This window comes from Pyxicephalus adspersus, chromosome 5 (genome assembly GCF_032062135.1).
Source record: "Pyxicephalus adspersus chromosome 5, UCB_Pads_2.0, whole genome shotgun sequence".
In the NCBI taxonomy this organism is placed as follows: Eukaryota; Metazoa; Chordata; class Amphibia; order Anura; family Pyxicephalidae; genus Pyxicephalus; species Pyxicephalus adspersus.
Window position 1 is genome coordinate 55,469,684 of NC_092862.1, and position 19,407 is coordinate 55,489,090.

Below are 19,407 nucleotides of genomic sequence, written 5' to 3' on the forward strand. Positions count from 1 at the left end.
AAAGGTGGAGAAAAAATAAGGGTTTTCCTATTCAGAATCTAGCTTTCATTTTCTAAAGTATGCTTTAGATCATTGTACAAAAAGTACAGCATGCTGGGGAATGCATGAAACTTACAGAGCAAGGTACAGAACGTATAGAGTAAGCTAGGGAATATATTGAAAATGCTTTGCAATGTATTGAGCAACGTACTAAAGCTGCGTACACACTTCCAATTTTTATCGTTCAAAACGAACGACGAACGATCGATTGGGCAAAAATCGTTCGTAAAAAAAGTAACCAACGACGCCGACGAACGAGGAAAGTCGTTGGAAATGAACGACCGGACCGGCGGATCGGATTGGACGACGATCGTTGACCATCGTTCGTGTGTACGATCGTTCGTTGATCGTCCATGGTCTGAGCATGCGTGATGAACGAACGTTCGTTCACTTCCTGTCGTGCACGTCACTCCCTGTATCGCTCAAACGATCGCATCTATTGTGTGTACAATATCTACGAACGATCGTGTCGTTATCTGTATGTACAGGATCGGTGCTATACGATCGTTTGCAGATATCGTGCAGGATCGTTCGTCATTCGTTTAACAACGATAATAATTGGAAGTGTGTACGTAGCTTAAATGTTTAGAGTAAGCTATGGAATGTGTAGTAAATGCTCACAAATGCACAGAGAAAAGTACATAACATGTAGAGCAAGATAAGGAAAGTTTCGAACTTGCTATGAAAAGTATTGAGCAAAGTATGTATTGTACAGATCAAACTAGATTATGGATGCAGCATAGTACAGAATGAACAGAACAAGCTAGGGAATGTCGAGAGTAGCCATTCTAAACCAGGGTTCCTCCAAAGGTAGCTAGGGGTTTCTCAAACTGTGGCTGCATGACTCTAATGATAATTTAGGTGACTATAAAGGTGTTCTTCTAGCCATAACTGTAGAGAAGCATTATTTCCACTGGCCATCAATTTAAAAGCCTTTTTATCCACTAGCCCTCCCCAAAAATTGGTTTTAGTTGGGGTTCCCTGTGACCTGAAAATATTTCATGGGTTTCTCAGGGGTTAAAAGGTTGAGACATTCTAGTATAAGACTGGTAAAGAGCAAGCTGGGGAATGTGTAAAGCATGATCTAGAAGACATAAAGCAAAGTATAGAATGTATACAGCAAGCTAGGTAATGTATAGAGAATGGCCTGCATAAAATAAAACAAGACATAATGCATTGGCCAAGCTAAGCAGAGCATATTCTGGAAGGTAAAGAGCTGGGTACAGAATATACAGAGCTTGATCCGAAAGGTGTAATGCAAGGTACAGAATGTATAGAGCAGGGGTGCCCAACAGGTAGATCGCAAAGGCAACACAAGTAGATCGCGGAGCCCTGCCTTTCAAAATAAACTCTACCGCACACAGGAGTTATTAAGTCCAAGTTTTTATTGGTAATAGACCTTTTTGACTTGGACATTATAAAAGTAGCTTGCAAGCCAAAAAAGTGTGGGCACCCCTGGTATGGAGCAAGTTAGAGAATGCAAAGTGCATGCTCTGGAACATACATAGCAAGCAATGGAATGTACAGAGTAAGCAAAGGAATGTATAGAAAATGTTTGTGAATGTATCAAGCAAAGTACTGAATGTACAAAGTAAGCTAAGGAATGTATAAATGCCCATCAGTGAATCCTGTGTTTAACGCAGAAACCAGTTCATAGTTTTATATACATTTTATTATGTTTTATGGCTTTCAAAATACTATTACATGATAAAGAATTATCGTTCAAAGAACAGATTGTGACATATGTTAGAATTATTACTGCCATGTGACTCTGCAGGGCTGTTGTTGTTGTTGTTTATTTCAGTAGCATTGCATATCAACAGAGCAGGAGAAGTATTAAGTTTAGACATGACAAAGAAGCTTAACATACCTTAGCACTACAGATTAAGTGCTTAGTTGAAGATGTCACCCCAGATGTGGCCTTCAACACTCAGACTTTTGCCTGGTAACACAGTAATTACATATACAGTATCACAACTCCGATAAGGATTATGCCAAGAACTAGCACAGAGTTTAGCTGTTACACGCTAAATTGCAATATACTAAAAAAACAATTTCAGAACAAAGCAATAATATTGATGACAGTTATTATTTTATATTTAGGTTTTGTATTGTTGCTAAAGAACAAAAAGAAGTTTAATAGGATTTACAGGGAAGATGTTTCTAATATATCATGTGTCAATTCCACATACATAGTACATGCAGCGTTTCATGTATCTGACTTTTAAAATGCCACCATATAGAAAAACATTGCCAGTCAGTAACCACCATCTCTGCCTATACATGGTGCTATTTCTAACAACTTTCTCTTTACCCAACACAATCTGCAATTATGGTGTTCAAACTAACTGACAGAAAAAAATGTTGGCAGTACACCTTGGCTACATCATAATGCAGGTTAACATATGTATATGATATATATATATATATATATTTAATATATATTCACTGACAACTTACTCGTATCCTACTAAGAAACCAATTCTAATCTTTAGACTTCCCATTCCCACTTTGCCTACTAGGGTATAAAATGTGTAATTAACAACTTCTTTATTGCGTCCGCAATAGTAATTGCCATGTATAGCCTAGAGGTAAAAAAGTATAAAAAAAAAAAGGTCCCTCTTGGCCCCCGCTGTACACTTCCCACATTTAACTACCTCTGTGTACTTGTTATTAGAATCTTACAAACACTTCACCTCTAACAAGGACCTTGTGATGAACACTTAATCTCCACACAGCAACCTTTTTGTGTGTAGTAATCAATACATATTCAGTAATATTTCCCTTGCTAATTGTGCTAAGTCAGGCTCAAAAACACTAGCTGGGCAAAGATTAGATTATCAGTTATCATGAAACTGTCTGCAACTTCAAAGGGCTCTGGAGCTAGGGAAAGCACAGTTTATCAGAACTTTAAGCGTCCCTTTCATGTCACCCAGATGTACAGCAGTTGTAGGGGGTATCTTGGATCTGAATTGGGAAACTGAGCCAGTAGAAAAAATATACAAGGCAGCGTTTTCTTTGGAACATGAATCATTGGTTTTGGGTCAGATATTGACAATAAAGTCTCTTGAATTTGTTAAACAAGGGAAGCGTAATTCAAGATCCTGGTCTGTCTACACTACATGAGCATTTTATCGATAGGCATGCATTGGATGGTCTTTTTTTCTTCCTGTTTTTGAACGTCAATTTTCCCCTAGGTCAACAGATTGTTAATAGTCTGTCAAAGGATGATATATTGATAGTCAGTAAAAGTGCAAGATGTTAGTCCTCACTTATTTTTTAAAGTATGCCAGCAACCTCAGATTGTACGGCAATGTCATTGTCAAATAAATCACCATAAGGGCTATTTATCAAAATCTACCGGCTGCACAACTGGTTCACATTGAAGCAAACGGGAAATTATATTTATCATAGAAAAGAAATTAAGTGGGATTGAAAGTTTCTGTGTTAGAAACGTGTAATTATGTGCTGGGGTCAGCCAACTTTGATAAATAGATCTGTAGCAGGCAACCCTAACTGCAGAGGTGAGCTAATGAAAACTATTCTTCACATGAATAACTGATGAACAGCAAGAGATTAACAAAAAAGTATTAAATCAAAGGCGTAAAAATAGGACCTTTAACTCAAAGAGTGATGGGGTTGACGGTGCTTGTGACTGTACACCCAGGGAACAAGGGCCCCCTACCTTACATGAGGACTGAATTAGTGCTGGGTTAGATTATCACTTCTTTTAGCAGAAGTGTAACCACAGACATTCTTAAGCTATGTAAACACTTCAGATGATTCCAGCCCAACATACAAGGTTGTGTTCATCTTGGGCAAAAATCTGAGATGTTTACCCCAACAATATTCATCAATCGGCCACAATGATGAACTACCAAACCAGAACAACCACTGTGCATTTCAATGCAGAAGAACACAGCGCTTGCTTATCTTCTCCCTTCCCCTCTTTAAAGAATAGAATGGGACAGCACTGGAAAGGATCATGAAATATTGTTTCCAGTGATAATCACCTGACAACCATTGGATGTCTGTACAGAGCTTTATACTGTATATCTGATCAGTGTGTGATGACAATAATTTCGCCTTTGCATGGAATGTCAATTAACGACATCTACATAAAGGGAGCCTATTAGCATGGAGTTCTCTTAGCCCTAAGACACTCTTTTTCCTCATTCATATGCAGTCTTTGCTGTTTTTTTCAACTGAGTACCAGGCAGATAGAAAAACCTTGCTACATTTTCTGGCCTAGACACTGGTATACTAGATGTCCATAGATGGCTCTAAATGGGTAGATTTCTCAATGAGAATAAAAAATGGTAGCGGATCTGTCTTTCCTCATTCTAATTACATACCATATAATTGCAGTGAAAGGAAAATTATCTTTTCTTAAGTAAAAAAAAATTAAACAGTTGAAGTTTTGGAGAGAAGAAATGTTCTGCATGTCAGAGAATATGCATGTGTGCTCTGAAGTTGAAAGGAAAACAATTATAACACATGCAGGCTTTCAAACATTCTTTGGCGCTTCACATATCCTGATACACTGCCTAACAAGAGGTATGCACCTACCAAAGAATGCAGATCCAATGCCCCTATTTATTAGGGTGCACGCTGCAATATATGCTCTGTCTTCATGACCTGGCTATTTTTTAGTGAATCAGAAATTTTGCCAATTCGCAGAGGTCCTGAATAGGCCAGTAAACATGTGACAAAGCAGGCAGTGGAAAGAAGTGCAAAGGAAGAAGTCATGCTCTACAATGTTTTTTTTCCACTTTGTGCAGAATATTGATACCTGCATGTGCTTATTTTCAGCTTGAACTATTGAACCCTGTAAACAGATTTTTTACAGCAAAGGAGACAGGGAAAACATATTCAACCTGCTGGTCAGATTGACAATTTAATATTATTCATAAATCATTTTTGTGTTTGTCATAAGAAAAATGGTAATAAACCCTATATGTATCAATATAGTTGTAGTGCCCTGCTAATGTTGAACTTCAGGCATGCTGAACCCTGTGGTTCCACAGTATTCTGTAATGTGAGATGCCAAGGAACGTTCTGGTCTGGGTCAGTGCACTGTTGAACAGGGGACAAACTTGAGGGTGGACAGGGAGGGGGTGGGGGTGGATCTGGAGGTGGCTTCGGGGGGAGGAGGGTGATGTCTAGTTTGGGAAGTGACTGTTCCTTGGCCTGATGGTACCCAGGAAGTGAGTGTTCCTGTATCCAGCCATCTTTACCTTCAGTGTCAAAGGTGAGAAAGTGCTGCTGCCAGTGATTGGGGGCGGAATGTTCATGATCGCCCATAATACTCACCCTACCCTGGATCACTAGAATTCAGCCTGGGAGGAAATACTATTGTAGAACCAGCGGGTGCAAATATTACCAGAGATGCAGGACGACTATTTTATCAGTTCTCCCCCTTCAGTGCTGACTGCTACTAGTTTGTTTGCTTAACCCCCCCTAGTGGTAATCCCTTGTGTGACTCGGGGTGGATTTTACCTGCACAAAGCGGTAATCCCGAGTCACACTCGGGGTCGCTTAAAACTTTAAAAAAAAAAAACATTTGTTCCACTAATTTTTTTTTTACATTGGCTGTTGCATCACCAATTGTGTGGTCACTTGGGACTGGGGTGTCACCAGGGTGGGTTGGAGTGGAGCCATTTTATTATCAGCTAACACCTAAGGGTGCGCTACATAGTGCTGCTTAAAATTGCATTTACCAGGTTTGATGGCTGCTTTCTATTTTATGCCTGTTATTTTCTTGTATTTTGCTTCTACTCTCTCTTTTTGTCCAGGTGGCTACACTGCTTTGCAGGGTCCCATGGGGCCCAACTGTAGCCACACTTTCTGTGCGTTACATGGGGATGCTCACATGTGCAGGAATAATAGAAAAAATACAAATGATGATGGTGGTCATGTGATCTGTGTGTGTGGAATAATGGATCTGAAGCAGATGTACAGAATCATAAATGCAAGTTATTGTGCATAGTCTAAAGAAAACACTTACTAGCAAAAAGCACTCAAATAAATATTTAGTCTTGTGTTCTTGGGTTTTTGTTTGCTTCAATTAGTTTTATTTTATTTCCTGGAAATGTAAAACCTGCTTGAAGCAAGTCACTTAAAGGTTAAAGCGGAAATAAACCCAAAACAAAAAAATCACATTTATCTTCAATCCGGCAGATCAGTCTATCAATCAAGATGTTTCTTCCATTGGGTCCCCCATCTTCTGGTATTTGTCTTTGGCTCAGCGCAGAGGGAGCGCCAGGTGCCATTATCTTCTCTCTTCTTCCGGGTACTTCTTCCTACGTCACCCTATCTTGCACTGCTCAGGCGCAAGATTGGGTGACGTAGATTGGCAGAAAACCTGCCGATTTCAGTGCACATGCAGTGATCAAGAATTAAGGGGGATGTGCTGCACCTTTTTAAAAAAAAATACACTAATAAACAAAATTTTTACTTTAAATAAAAAAGGTTGTCTACCCTTTTATGTAAAGTCAAAATTTTGAGTTTAGGTACGCTTTAAATGCACCTTCCAATGAATTCCTTAAAGGGGCCCAAAGGGCCCCCTACCAGTTTACTCACAACTCTAAAAGTAGCAGCAGCCCCTAAATGTGGGTATACTTGACCCATTGGACATTACTTCCCTGATACATGTATTATTTCTACAAATATACAATATCTCATTGTGTAACCGCTATTACTTCTACGCAAGTATATAGGCTGATTTGTTATAGAATGTGCAAAAAAGAATAAAAATAAAGACATAAAACATGCAATTCACTGTTTCACAATCTTTACAGATCTAATTGTAGATCAGTACCATGGACAGGGATGAACCAACAAGACCACATTGCTTAGAGCCTGCAATATATTGATGATAGAAGTGATTACTATTAAATATGACACAGTATGTAGGGGTATGTATGACAGCTGATGTTTTAGCAATGTTTAAATCTCTTTCAGATGAAGACAATATTCAGGTACAATATAGTATACAAGAACGTTGACCTAATTTGCATGTTGTGAATTTCCTAAATGCTTTGGGTCAAATCTATACGGTTTTGGTAAAACAGGTATACATAAAAGTTTAAAGACATTTCATGGATGCCTATGGAGGTTTCTTTTCCCGGTGTTTCTGAAGCCAAAGAAACTTAAGAAATGTAATCATCTGATTTTAGCAAAAAAAGCAATTGGAGAAGTTCAGATTAGTTTGATCGGCTTCATGTTTAAAAACTGTATTTATTTATTTTTTTTTTTTTGTGGGATCTAGCATAGTTTAGATAACAGGTGTGCCCTAAAATCATCACAAGTGTGTCATCCACAAATTTTCTAGTTCTACTTAAGTACAAGAAGTAAACAGAACTTGGCAAGAAAGACTGCTACTGCCATTGGAAACGCAAAAAAAAGCTAAAAAGACAACAAATAACAATAACACCTAACATAGATGATAGTAGGACTTTATTTTGTAAGCATTCTTCTTTGTTAATGTCTGGTAATTCTAGTATTGCACCCCAGTTGTGAGTCAGATTATTTAGGAGGATGGAGTACTCATTGCAGTTCTCATGTTGTTTTTCTCTATTCGTCAGATGTTTAAAGATAAATGATGATAAATATTGGAGTAGAGATATTGATCTTCATAAACTTTCTCACCTCAAAAGGACCACAGATTAGATCCACATCCACAAAGATCTTCAAACCTGAAATGTTTACATGACATTGGGTTTTATTTGTATTTTGTGCTGACAAGTAATGGTTTGGTACCTCTGTATGCTCAGAAAGGAGTTTTTTTTTAGTGGTACCACTGTGGTTCACTGCTTTCAGCTAGTAATGAACCACTCAAAATATGAATTAATATATCAGAAGCAGCTGAAAACCCTTTTTTTTTAAGGTGTTTGAAGGTGGTCTTGTTTTTTAGAAGCCGCATGCAGCTTTTTATGGCATGTAGCCACTGAACAGCTTTGAAAGTTTTGAATGGGAACGCATTCCACCCGCATTAGCAAGCAGATACAAACCAAATAAAAGTGCTCTGAAGGGCTGCAATTGATCTATGATTCTTTTTGTCCCATCTGCCCCACAAGTGTCTACTACAGTACCATAAGTGTACGTCAATACCTCCTTCCCAGCACTCCTAGGTGCATAGTAGTTGAAATTGAGTGGCCAGGAACAGTTAATAACATGGTTGTCAACCATCTGAACGAAGCCTGTCTATTTAGAAGAAAAAACATTATTTGCTGATAGTGGCAATGGGCTGGATTTATTAAAGCTCTTCTACTATGGAGAAGATTATTGTGCGAGAACATAGGAGATTTTGCCAAATGGGAATGAATCAGGTCCGGGATTGAAAACATGTCCCAACTACGGTAATAGAAAATATTTTTTAAGTAACCCATTCCAGGTTTGTTGGATCATCCTGATTCTCCTACAATAGTCTATTTTACACAGTCTTGCCTGAGTATAGTGTACAAACTACACAAAGTGTCTGAACAAAAACCTTTGTGGCAGATTACAAAACAAAAAACTAAAATTGTATTGACATGTTCATAATATATATGAGATATTCCAGACATACTTCAATATTCCAGTTTTTTGCAAATGTAATATTCCAATTACTAAAAAAACTCTATCTACAGATTGTAATGCACCAAAGAAACATATTCTAAAAGTGACTACACCTGCCTGAGACAAAAATCAGATTCAATGTACAATGTTTGTACTTTGTTCTGGCTACTCTTACTGAACATTTTCCATCATTACAGCTAAAGAAGAATTATCAGTAGCAGATGGAAGTTTTCTTGGGATGGAATTTGAAAGATAACTGTAAATAGGAAAGTCTCTCTCTTCGTAGCACCATTTTTATCTGTGCAATCTTCTGTTCCACTAACTTACATTTTTTTTATACAATTTTAAAGAGTAACAAAAAAAAGCAGAAATAACACCTTTTTTTAACGAGTAACCTAAAAATGCAAAATGCTGTATTTTAAAACTGCATTGTTCCTTATAGATTGGAATTCTCTACAGTTGTGTGTCAACAACCTTCTATTCTGCCAATATACAAAACTACAAAATATTCAAATTATCAATGGCAAGCTTCTCTATATAATGTATGATTTAATATGTCATACAATGTTTTTTTAATTTTTACAAAATAAACATTTAAAGTTTCATAAAAAGAGCTTTCAGGTTCTCCACCTACACATGTCCCCTGGGACAGTTAGCTGCAGTGTACATGAATGGCAGTTACTGACAGTTGCATTCAGGTTAGTGTAATTTCAGAGGTCACTTTTTCTGTACACAGGGGGGTTGTTTTGTGTACTGATAACACTTTGCAACCAGTAAATTGTAAAAAAAATAATGGACTAAGCCACAAGGATATAAAGATAAAATGTGCAAAACCAAGCAAAGTAAAGTAGTTAAATAGCATGGAAAATAAAAATGAACAGCAAATGTGAGAATGTGGGTTTAAACTATTTACTCCAGCACCATAACTTCAGACATTACAAGATCACAGGTATTAAGAGGCAGTCGGAAATATTGCCCAGGGAGAGAAAAGTAATGGGAATAACAGGAATACTGAGGGACCCATTACAGGTGGCGGTTTTAATTGTAACCATTTTAACCCAATCAGCATTACAGACACCTGTGGATCAGTGAGGTTAGAAGTAGACACATCACAGATGCCTCAGAGGTGACGAGAGACGAATATATTATTTTCCCACAGCCATTTTTTATAGGAGTTCCACTTGCTTAGCTAAGGGTAAAGTTCCTGAAGAGTATTTCTCACCAAATCATAAACCTTTGACTGCTAGTTTATGGGATACCATTTCACCATAGGCCCGCCTAATTCAGATGCAGAACATCTACTGCCTCATAAAGGAAGCCTTTGATTCCAGAAACAGTATAATATTTACCATAACAATCAAAACAGTCACACATTCTTTACTCAGTGATCTAAACTAAATACACAAACAGATTTTTACAAGACTGTCAAACTGAAGTTGTTGAAAGTGTGAAGAATAAAATAATAAAATATAAGACAAATGAAAAATAAAAATTAGATTGTTGTAGTTCATTTACAGTACCGGTGGTGGGAACACTATCATTTGATCTGTAATGTTAGATGCTTGTGTGGAATGTTCGGCAAACACAATTTCTCATGAATTATACATAATAATGAAAATGATACTTAATGGAAGGCTGGGAAGAGGGCAGGTATTTCCATCACCTAGGGGTGAAAGACCTGCAAATTAACAACAAGACGGTTCATTGAAGCAGGTAATGGAGTGGTGTGTGAACACAAGGAGTCTTTGTGGGAAGGAGTGTGATTATTAGTTTAGTTGATGCTAATTATTTCTACGTGAACATTGCATGGAGCTACAGTAACAATGGTAGAGTGGATGGGATTTTCAATATTAGCAGATCTACTTTTCTCTGCGCAGAATTAAGCAGGTCAATAAATGTATGTATTTTGCTTTATTGGTATATATCACCATTAAATGATTAATACAGCCTGCACACAAGAATCATTTTATTAGTTGCAGTGACCTATCTAACATGTGTACAGAGTAAAGCTTTAATTGGCCATCAAGCAGCTTAGGCTACGTACACACGTGCAATAATTGTCGTTGGAAATGAACGATTGACTACCGATCAGCCAATAATCTTTAACAAAAAAATGCAGAATGTCTGGCCAACGACGCAGACGAACGAGGAAAGCCACTGGAAACAAGTGACCGTCCTTGCGGACCTGATTGGGCGACGATCGTTCGTAATCTATTGTGTGTACGGTCGTTCAGTGATGGATTGTTCTGCAGTACACTTTCTCCTTTGCATGTCATTTCCTACATCATTCAAGCGATCGTATCTAGTGTGTGTACATTATTGGTGGATTATATTTGAACGATCGTATCGTTACAGCATGTACAGAATTGTGCACAATACGATCTTTCAAAGTAATCATTGATCAATCGTTCGTTTTGCAACAACAATTATTGCACATATATATATAAATAGTTTTTTATAGTTAGTAAATGTAAATGAGACTTTCTATTTGGTGATGTATAATTTGCAAAATATAGTAACCATGGTCTTCTCCGTGCCCATTGAAATTACTTTTAATTCAGGTTGCCACTGTTTATTTACCTAGGGGGGGTCAGAAACTGGGTAACCAACAGGCTTCTATGAGTATATTATCAGATGAAACATCCCAGATCAAAAAAAGTGCATTAGGTAAATTTCTTTCTGTGTCCAATAAAGTGTATCTTTGGTAGCATGTGATAGAGGGTTTTTACTCTAGTTTTACTAGGTCTCTGCTAGGGAAACATGGATAGTGTACAAATCTTGCAATTAGGACACTTGATTTGATGACAACTGTCTAAGAGAGCATTTACATAACTTTTCCTCCTACTTCCTTTCCATGTCTACAGTAAAGGAAAATCTCATGAATGGGACACTGATGCCAAAAACAACCTGACAGGGATTTTTACAAATCTGTACTCAAATTACAAAAAAAATATTCTGGGTTTAGATATACTTTATGTACTATATGTACCACTTCTATCCATATTTATGAAAAAAAAAGTCTGAGTAAAAAACTGAGCAACTTTTTTGGTGTTACCATTCAAAATTATTAATTAATTTTAAACAAAATGTATCAATAATCATGTAAAAAAACAAAAAGTAAAAAAAAATGCAAAAGGTAATGTTTCAGAATCAGTTTCTCCTACCCCCCTTGCTCATTTCTTGCTATATAATGTGTTTGTTTGATTTTTTAATGTATAATTTGTCACCCTTTTCTTTTTAAAAATGTATTATTGAAATACAAAAGATGCAAAAGGTAATGACAAAACAACTACAGAAGTATATTTATAGCAAAGAAACAAACACCATACACATGCAGAATAAAACATTGATTGGCATATCCTATACAGCAATGAACAGATCTTCCCCTGCAGTAGCTGAAATACATACTGTTAAGTAAGTAGTTTTTCAACTGCTTCAAAGTATAAAAATAATTATACATAACTCATTTCCTACACCTTGACATTTCTATAAATTTACTGTTGCTAAACATAATTAAATCTGTAAGTTTGTATTGAACAAATAAAAATCTGCACATCAGTCAAGTACAAAGGCAGGAAACAGTTCAGCTTTGTGAAGACTTTCCACCTCTTAATGCTGGCAGGGTCACCATTAGCAAAGCTAAGCTTGGGTTATATGCTGTGTAAAGTGCCAAATACACAGAATAAACCAGCCCGGGGGTGTTTATAGTTATCTGTTCTCTCGTCAGTAAATGAATCTGAGTGCTTTATGGTGGTTTCAGCATTCCTAATTCCTTATGCTTATGCTTTTTCTTTTTTGAACTGGCTAAAATGCAGGATATCTTCAAAACTTAAAAATACACACCTATCAAAATACTTTTTACCAATAGAATTGTGGCTAAGACTGGGGCCCTGAGATGAGTGGATAAGATGTTTGATGTCATTTTTACATTGTGCAGATAAGTTGTGTTGATTTTACAAGTGCTGTTTATTTGTATAAATGAAGATATATAATCGGGCAAGAACCATTGGACATGTGTACATAGCTTTACTCTCTGACCTCTGGCCAGGTTATCCAGTTTTATTATTATTATTATTATTATTACACAGTATTTATATAGCAGCATCATAATACACAGCGCTGTACAAAGTTGATAGTCGTGTCACTAGCTGTCCCTCAAAGGAGCTCACAATCTAATGTCCCTACCATAGTCATATGTCATTAATGAAGTCTAAGGTCAATTTTGATCTTGAGCATTCCATAAGCCAAAAAAATGCATATTTTGCTCTAATAGGTTATTTGCAATCTTTGAAAAGTTCCTTTGAATGGGTTCACTGTTGCATTGCTGCATATTGACATTTGTTACCTTATTTACTAGAAGTTGAAAATATTAACTTAAAAAAAGTTTGTGATCAAATACAAAAAAACATTTTGCTTTTCACACTAATAACATTCCCAACACTTTTAGTAATTATGCCATCATGTGTTCTTTTTGGTTACTACATACTACTATTTAGTGTACATTTTTTATGACATTAAATATTTTTAATTTTGTATATTTATTTAGGGCTGACGTGTTATACATAGGTTCCATAGCATTTGATATTCTCATGCTGATTAGTATTAATGTCATCATGATCAGCAGTCTACAATCTACCTACTGGACCGTTACCAAACCACTTCTCCCCATCCCATTAGAAAAAAACGAATATCCAGTTCCCTTTTTCACCCATGAGCACAGGCCTTCTGCTGTCCCTGTCCCACTTGCAGTGAGGATTGCCCTTAGTTATATCATTTACATCGTAAGAATTATTTTCAATTCCTGTTGCATTTGGTCTCCACATTACACATATTATTTTACTTTTTTACATTTGCACATTTCATTTAAAATACTGATATATACCTCCAATTAAGACATATGGTAATGTTATATTATAATGACTCACTAATACCATCTCCTTTGAAATTGCTAATCCATAGCCAGAATCACAGTAGCGATTATATATTTAAAAAAAATAATACATCCAGAGAGTAAGCTTCCTGTCTCCTGTTACATATACATGACGACAGGATGGTGTAAATATTCAACAATATGCATGTGAAAACCTTGCCAGACTACATTTACATCTTCGGAGATTTTTATGTACGGCTAACCTAGTGTTCCACGGCTTTTTTGAACGCAGTCTTTAGTAACCTTCATGGCGGTGCCCACACATATGGGTTGTGCATTGACTTTGATAGAAAGCTGGTCGGTCAGCCTATCAAGCTTTTTCATACCAACCATAACCTGTAAGGCTTTATAAGAAAATTGTGCAAAATGTTAATTCTGATTTTTAGAGGTTACCAAACCTTACTTAATATTCCAAATAAAGGCTTGGTAACAAACACGTACATGTGGAATTTAAAAACTGACAAATAGCCAAAGAAATGATTCAGGGCACATCATCAAATATGCAGGTAAAATGTGCTGTTGTTCAGCATCTGCAGTTATCATTTATATTTTGGATATCAACCCAGCATCGATTAAATGAATGTCTCTCTTTCAAGAATTGGAGCAGGATTCTGATCTCTGTCACTATAACTCAGTTCTAATCTAACAGTTTTAACCAGAAATGCATTCAAATAATGTGGCCTCCAATACATATCTAGTATTGTGTCTGTTGTGCAAATAGTTTTATTAGTAGTCATGAGAACATTTTGGAGATAAAACTTCCAGCAATAGGCAGTTTTGTGAATCTAATGTGCGCACATCAAACTGTCTCTCCAGAGGATAGGCAGCGACTGACATCACTTCCTTTGACAGTAAACATGCCATTTTCCTTTAACATTCAGGTCTGGATTATTTTAAAGCAGCTAAAAAAGATATCTTTGGGAACAGTTACAAAGAATTTGTTGTTGCATGTCCATGGGATATACATAGACTGATTATTTTCTACTTTAAAGGAAGTGATGTCATATGAGATATTATTATAGCAGATAAGCTGCAGTTTGTATTTATGCACAGCAAGCAAATGGCCTTGAGTATTATTATGCTTTCTGAATTTCTTCCGTTGATTGATATCAGAACAGTATTCTTTACAGAAGTAGTGCTGGCATGAGAGAACTGCTCTGTGCCCATAAAGGGACTCTTTTGTATGTCTGGTTGCCAATATTAATGTCACTGTTGGATAAAGCTGTGGTTTAATACTCAAGTGATTAAAGCTTTTCTTTTTTCTCTCTCTTTTAATGCACATTTTGAACAGGTTTTCACAGAATAATATTCTAAACAGGCTTTGAGACCCTTTGTCAGCCGTGAAATGCCTGCATTACTCCCTGTGTATTTCAATGTAAAACTTCTTGGCCTCTATATTCTCCTATATAGCTATACACTCTGTTTTATTATTTAAATTATTTTTATTATAAAACAATACTGAAGGAATCCGCATAAAATATTCAGAAAAAGTCTGTTGTCAATAACATTACCAGAAATAATTACATTCATAGAAATGAATTTATTAATAATAATATAATAAATTAACCTGACTGTACACATGACAATGTAATTCTTAAAGTGCTGTTTATTTTTTACACAAATAGATTGGATTGTTTAGGTAAATCCTTTCATTACACACCCGCTTTGGAAAAAGACCGCCTGTTACCATCCCTAAGTGCCCCCTGAATACAGTGAGTTATACAACCTGGAGGTAGTCACAGTCCCATTTCTGATGGATCAACATAATCATCAACATATCAACATATAATATTTGCCTTCTTTTGTATGTGAGCGTAATTCATTATTGTGAACTTTTCCAGATTTTTAGTCAGGAGTTCAAATGGGGGACGAAAGGCCAGTGACAGTGAATCATCTTACCTCTGTGATTGAATTATGTCTTTCATAGGAATGGGGCATACTTTAGTTTACAAATCAGGACAGTCTAGAGCAGCCATTCTCAAAAGTTCCATGGAATCTTACGGTTCTTTCAGAGGTTGTCAGGGGTTCCTTGATCTGTCGATTATTGATATTTATTTACTGATGTCTGCTTAGTTCTGGAACCATCACTACTTGGTAGAGCCATCTGCTGCTTGATGTTTCCAGTTGTCTATAAAGGTGTTATTCTAGTCATCACAGTAGGGGGTAATCTTTTCCCTGGCCACCAATTTAAGAGTTTTTTCCCCATTGACTTCCAAAAAAATGGTTTTAGTGGTAGTTCGCTGAGACATGAAAATCACCAGCAGGGGAAAAGGTTTAGAAATACTGGTCTAGAGCGTATAGCAAATAGCAGAGTGCAAACTGTTGTATTCAGCAGTGTGTTTCAAACAGTGGAATGCCAGTGGAGCAGTCAGCGCTGTGTAACATACACTGCTGTGCATAGGGGGAACGGTCAGAACAACTTAACTGAATTTAGAATGAAGTGTTATATGGATATACAGTACATTCTACAATGGAGTATGTAACGTATAGTCTGGACTATGCAATTTGCAGTACAGCACAAAGAATAGCAGTCAGGAATATGTAAGAGCATAATGCTATATTTTCACTTTTCCAAACTTCAAAACTTTCCTATGTAAATATTATCTTGTAAATTCCCTGTAACATTGTGTGCTATTATTTACAATGTGTTGTACATTCCTTATTCCACATTGACCCATTTTTTACAATATACTGTAGATTGTCAATGGCACCCCTATCTCTACACTGTGCTGTACATTCCCTATTCCACATCACCAATTTCATACGTGCTGTCCAATCCTTTTTTAACAACACCCCATTCTCTACACTGTGCTGTACATTCACTATTTCACATTACACCATTTTGTACACTGTACTGTACCTTCTGTATTCCCTACATTGGGTGTGCTTTTCTTACTGCTCAAATTTGGATACTTTACCATTCTTTTTTCTGACCCTGCTCCTGTTTACCTGCAATTGATGCTCCCTTATCCATCTCCATAGGGTACACCACTGGCTCTTTCTTTTCACATCTGCTCCTCCTTCTGCTTTTAAATTAAATTTAATAAACTTTTGAGCTACTTTTCTTGTCAACATTTTTTTACCAGGGATAAGGGAAAATCAGTTTTCCAAGGTCATGATACTTCCTATATCACTTGCCTACAAAAGAAGTGAACTAGGAACTGAGCTTACTGAGGATACCAAACAAGATTGGCTGCAAGCATCATTGATCCTTGATACATTATTATGTACAGTGATATTATGTTATCATTATTACTGGAATTTGGGAACTGTACCTAGTGCTGTACTAATGCTTTCTATCTCCGTGTAGTAAGGTAAAAATCTATTAATAAGAGCCCTTCCATAGTATGGTGCCACATTCTACTGCAAGAAAAGCTAAGACCTAGTATTACCTTTACTTCCACTGCAATAAAAGAGGTCAAGGAGTATTTACATGATTCTGCCATCTACAGGATATTTTGTATCATTTAGGTTTTCTTTCTTTATTTCTGCTTTAATGATGTTCAATCGTATTTTTGCTAAATATTTTAAATAATTTGCATGAATTGTAAAAGGTGTATATCCACTAAAGCCAATATTACAGTCATAACTGGAAATAAAAGATTTAGGAATTGCTGACAACAGCATTCTGCCAAATTTTACCAGCAAATAGCCTAGAAAAGCCATTTTGAAATTTTTGGGCATATTTTTTTTTCTAGAAAAATTTACAGGTCAAGAATAAGTTTTAGCATGTCCTAAAGATTTAAAGAAATGACACCCGAGACTGATTATCCAAAGAATATCTGATTGCCTCTAAGATCAGGAAGGAACTTTTTTCTCCTGTTTGAATCAGGGTTTATAGGTGTTTTTCCTTCCTCTGGACCATCTGTGAATAGATGGTTTTATCTGGAGTATGCTGGTTGGTAGTATGGTTATTTCCCCAATGGTTGAACCTAATTGACTTATGTCATTTTTCAATTTAACTATGTTACTAAAGCAATATTCAGCTTTGTCATCAGACTGGAATTCTGACTTTAGGATCCATTTTGTGGAACAGCAACCTTATATGAAGTCAGGACAAGATGGACATCCTATATCTAGACTTCCTTTCAGTCTCCTAATAATACTTCTCTTAGATCATTTAAAGTAGTTCCAGCATGCTATGAAATTTAACAACAAGGCCATCTGTCTTTTGTTAAAAGTCTCAGCGATTTCACACCTTTGTGCAAATAAGTGTCCCTGTCATTTATTACACAAGTAATGACCATCCTGTTTCCCTGTCCAGTGTGTGTCATATACAGTGCTACAATGTCAAAGAAAGGTCACTATTTACAGTATCTGTCTTGCAAGACATGATTCCTTTCTCAAGTCCAATAAATGAAGAAGCTACTAAAATAATAAGCAATGCAATTTAGTTCAAACCTTTCTTTTTAATCAGATTCTCATTTAATAGATTATTAAAGCTCCTCTTTTTCAATAAAGAGCAAAATAGGCGGCACTGAAATACAATGATTTCATAGTCATTTCTGGATATATCCGAAAGCAAAAAAATAACTGTCCTTTTATATGATTCTCACAAATTAAAGGCCCAATAAAGCAGGCAGAAAGGCAAATTAGATTTACTGATGATTATGACTAAACTGAAACGACTATACATGATTAAAAGGTAAACTAATGAACAATAAATGTACATTAATGCATATTACCATACGTGGGAAAATATGTGTGTATAACAGGCATCAGTCTTGATGGCCCGTTGCGCTCTTATAACCCACAAACATCAATGTAATCTCTTTTATATACCCTCAAGGCTCTTAGAAGCTGCTAAATGCCTGTCCATGACAATTTTGTCCAAACAATAATAATACATGATAGATCAATGACAATGAAGTTTTGCAGTGATAATTCGATATAGATTTGCTAACTTTTGTATGAAATTCAATTCTGTTTGATCGCATCTTCATATATTTTATCTCAGCCTGCAGTATTGATTTCGCAGCTCAGGTGCCAGCTGCATAAGTTACTAAATGAATTAATAAAAAAATCTTTATAAACCATTATAAAACATCTAATATTATATCTTAATATGATGATGATGAATAAAACCAGAAGAATAAATATGTTCCATACTCCCTGAACAGCTATAAATTGACAACACTTAAAATACAAAGGAGAAAATATTGGGGATTCAGGTTTGTTGGGTTTAAAATTAAATCAGTGAGTTAGACATTTTTTAATTTAGGAATGCGTCAAATAAAGTTTATGGCCGAGGGCTAAGTGTAAACATTCTTTGCTGGGAGAAGGGTTATTTTCTCTACTTAACAAATATATATTTTATTTAAATAGATTATCAGGAATAATAAATGTTAATATTGAGATATTTTTATTTTATATATTAACAAAATAATAAACAATAAAAAGATAAAAACATATTTTATTATTATTTGTTATATTAATAATGTAAGACTTAAAAAAGAAACTACTAGCATGTACACATCTTATATAGCCATGTTTTTTTAAAAACCTTGGGTCTTATTAAAAAAAGCTGTAAGAATGGGGAAGTAGCCACTATACCCAGCAATGGCCTAGGTTTTATTTTTTATGTTTAACTGGTTGTTAGACCATATTTCTTCTGTGGGATGTGGAAGAAACATGAAGATTCATGTGTAAGATATAAGTAAGAATATATGTATATATATATATATATATATATATATATATTACATATATGTATTATATATGTATATATAATACATATATTCTTACTTATATCTTACACATGATGCTTCATTATTTTTCTTCTACATCCCACAGAGGAAATATTTTACGTATTAGGACTGTTCCACAGGGGCAGTTAGCTGCCTATAAAAAAAAGATGTTGATTTAGACCTTTCTGCATC

At 35.8% G+C, this 19,407-nt stretch overlaps 1 long non-coding RNA gene across 1 annotated transcript in view; it reads right to left on the reverse strand.

Annotated features, from left to right (window-relative positions):
• Positions 1-1,908: 1,908 nt before the first annotated feature.
• The window catches only part of LOC140331999 (uncharacterized), a 24,791-nt gene continuing 7,292 nt past the window's right edge, over positions 1,909-19,407 (reverse strand). Inside the window, exon 5 of the long non-coding RNA XR_011921010.1 lies at positions 1,909-1,981. This is a non-coding gene — a long non-coding RNA (uncharacterized lncRNA). The remainder of the gene's footprint in view (positions 1,982-19,407) is intronic.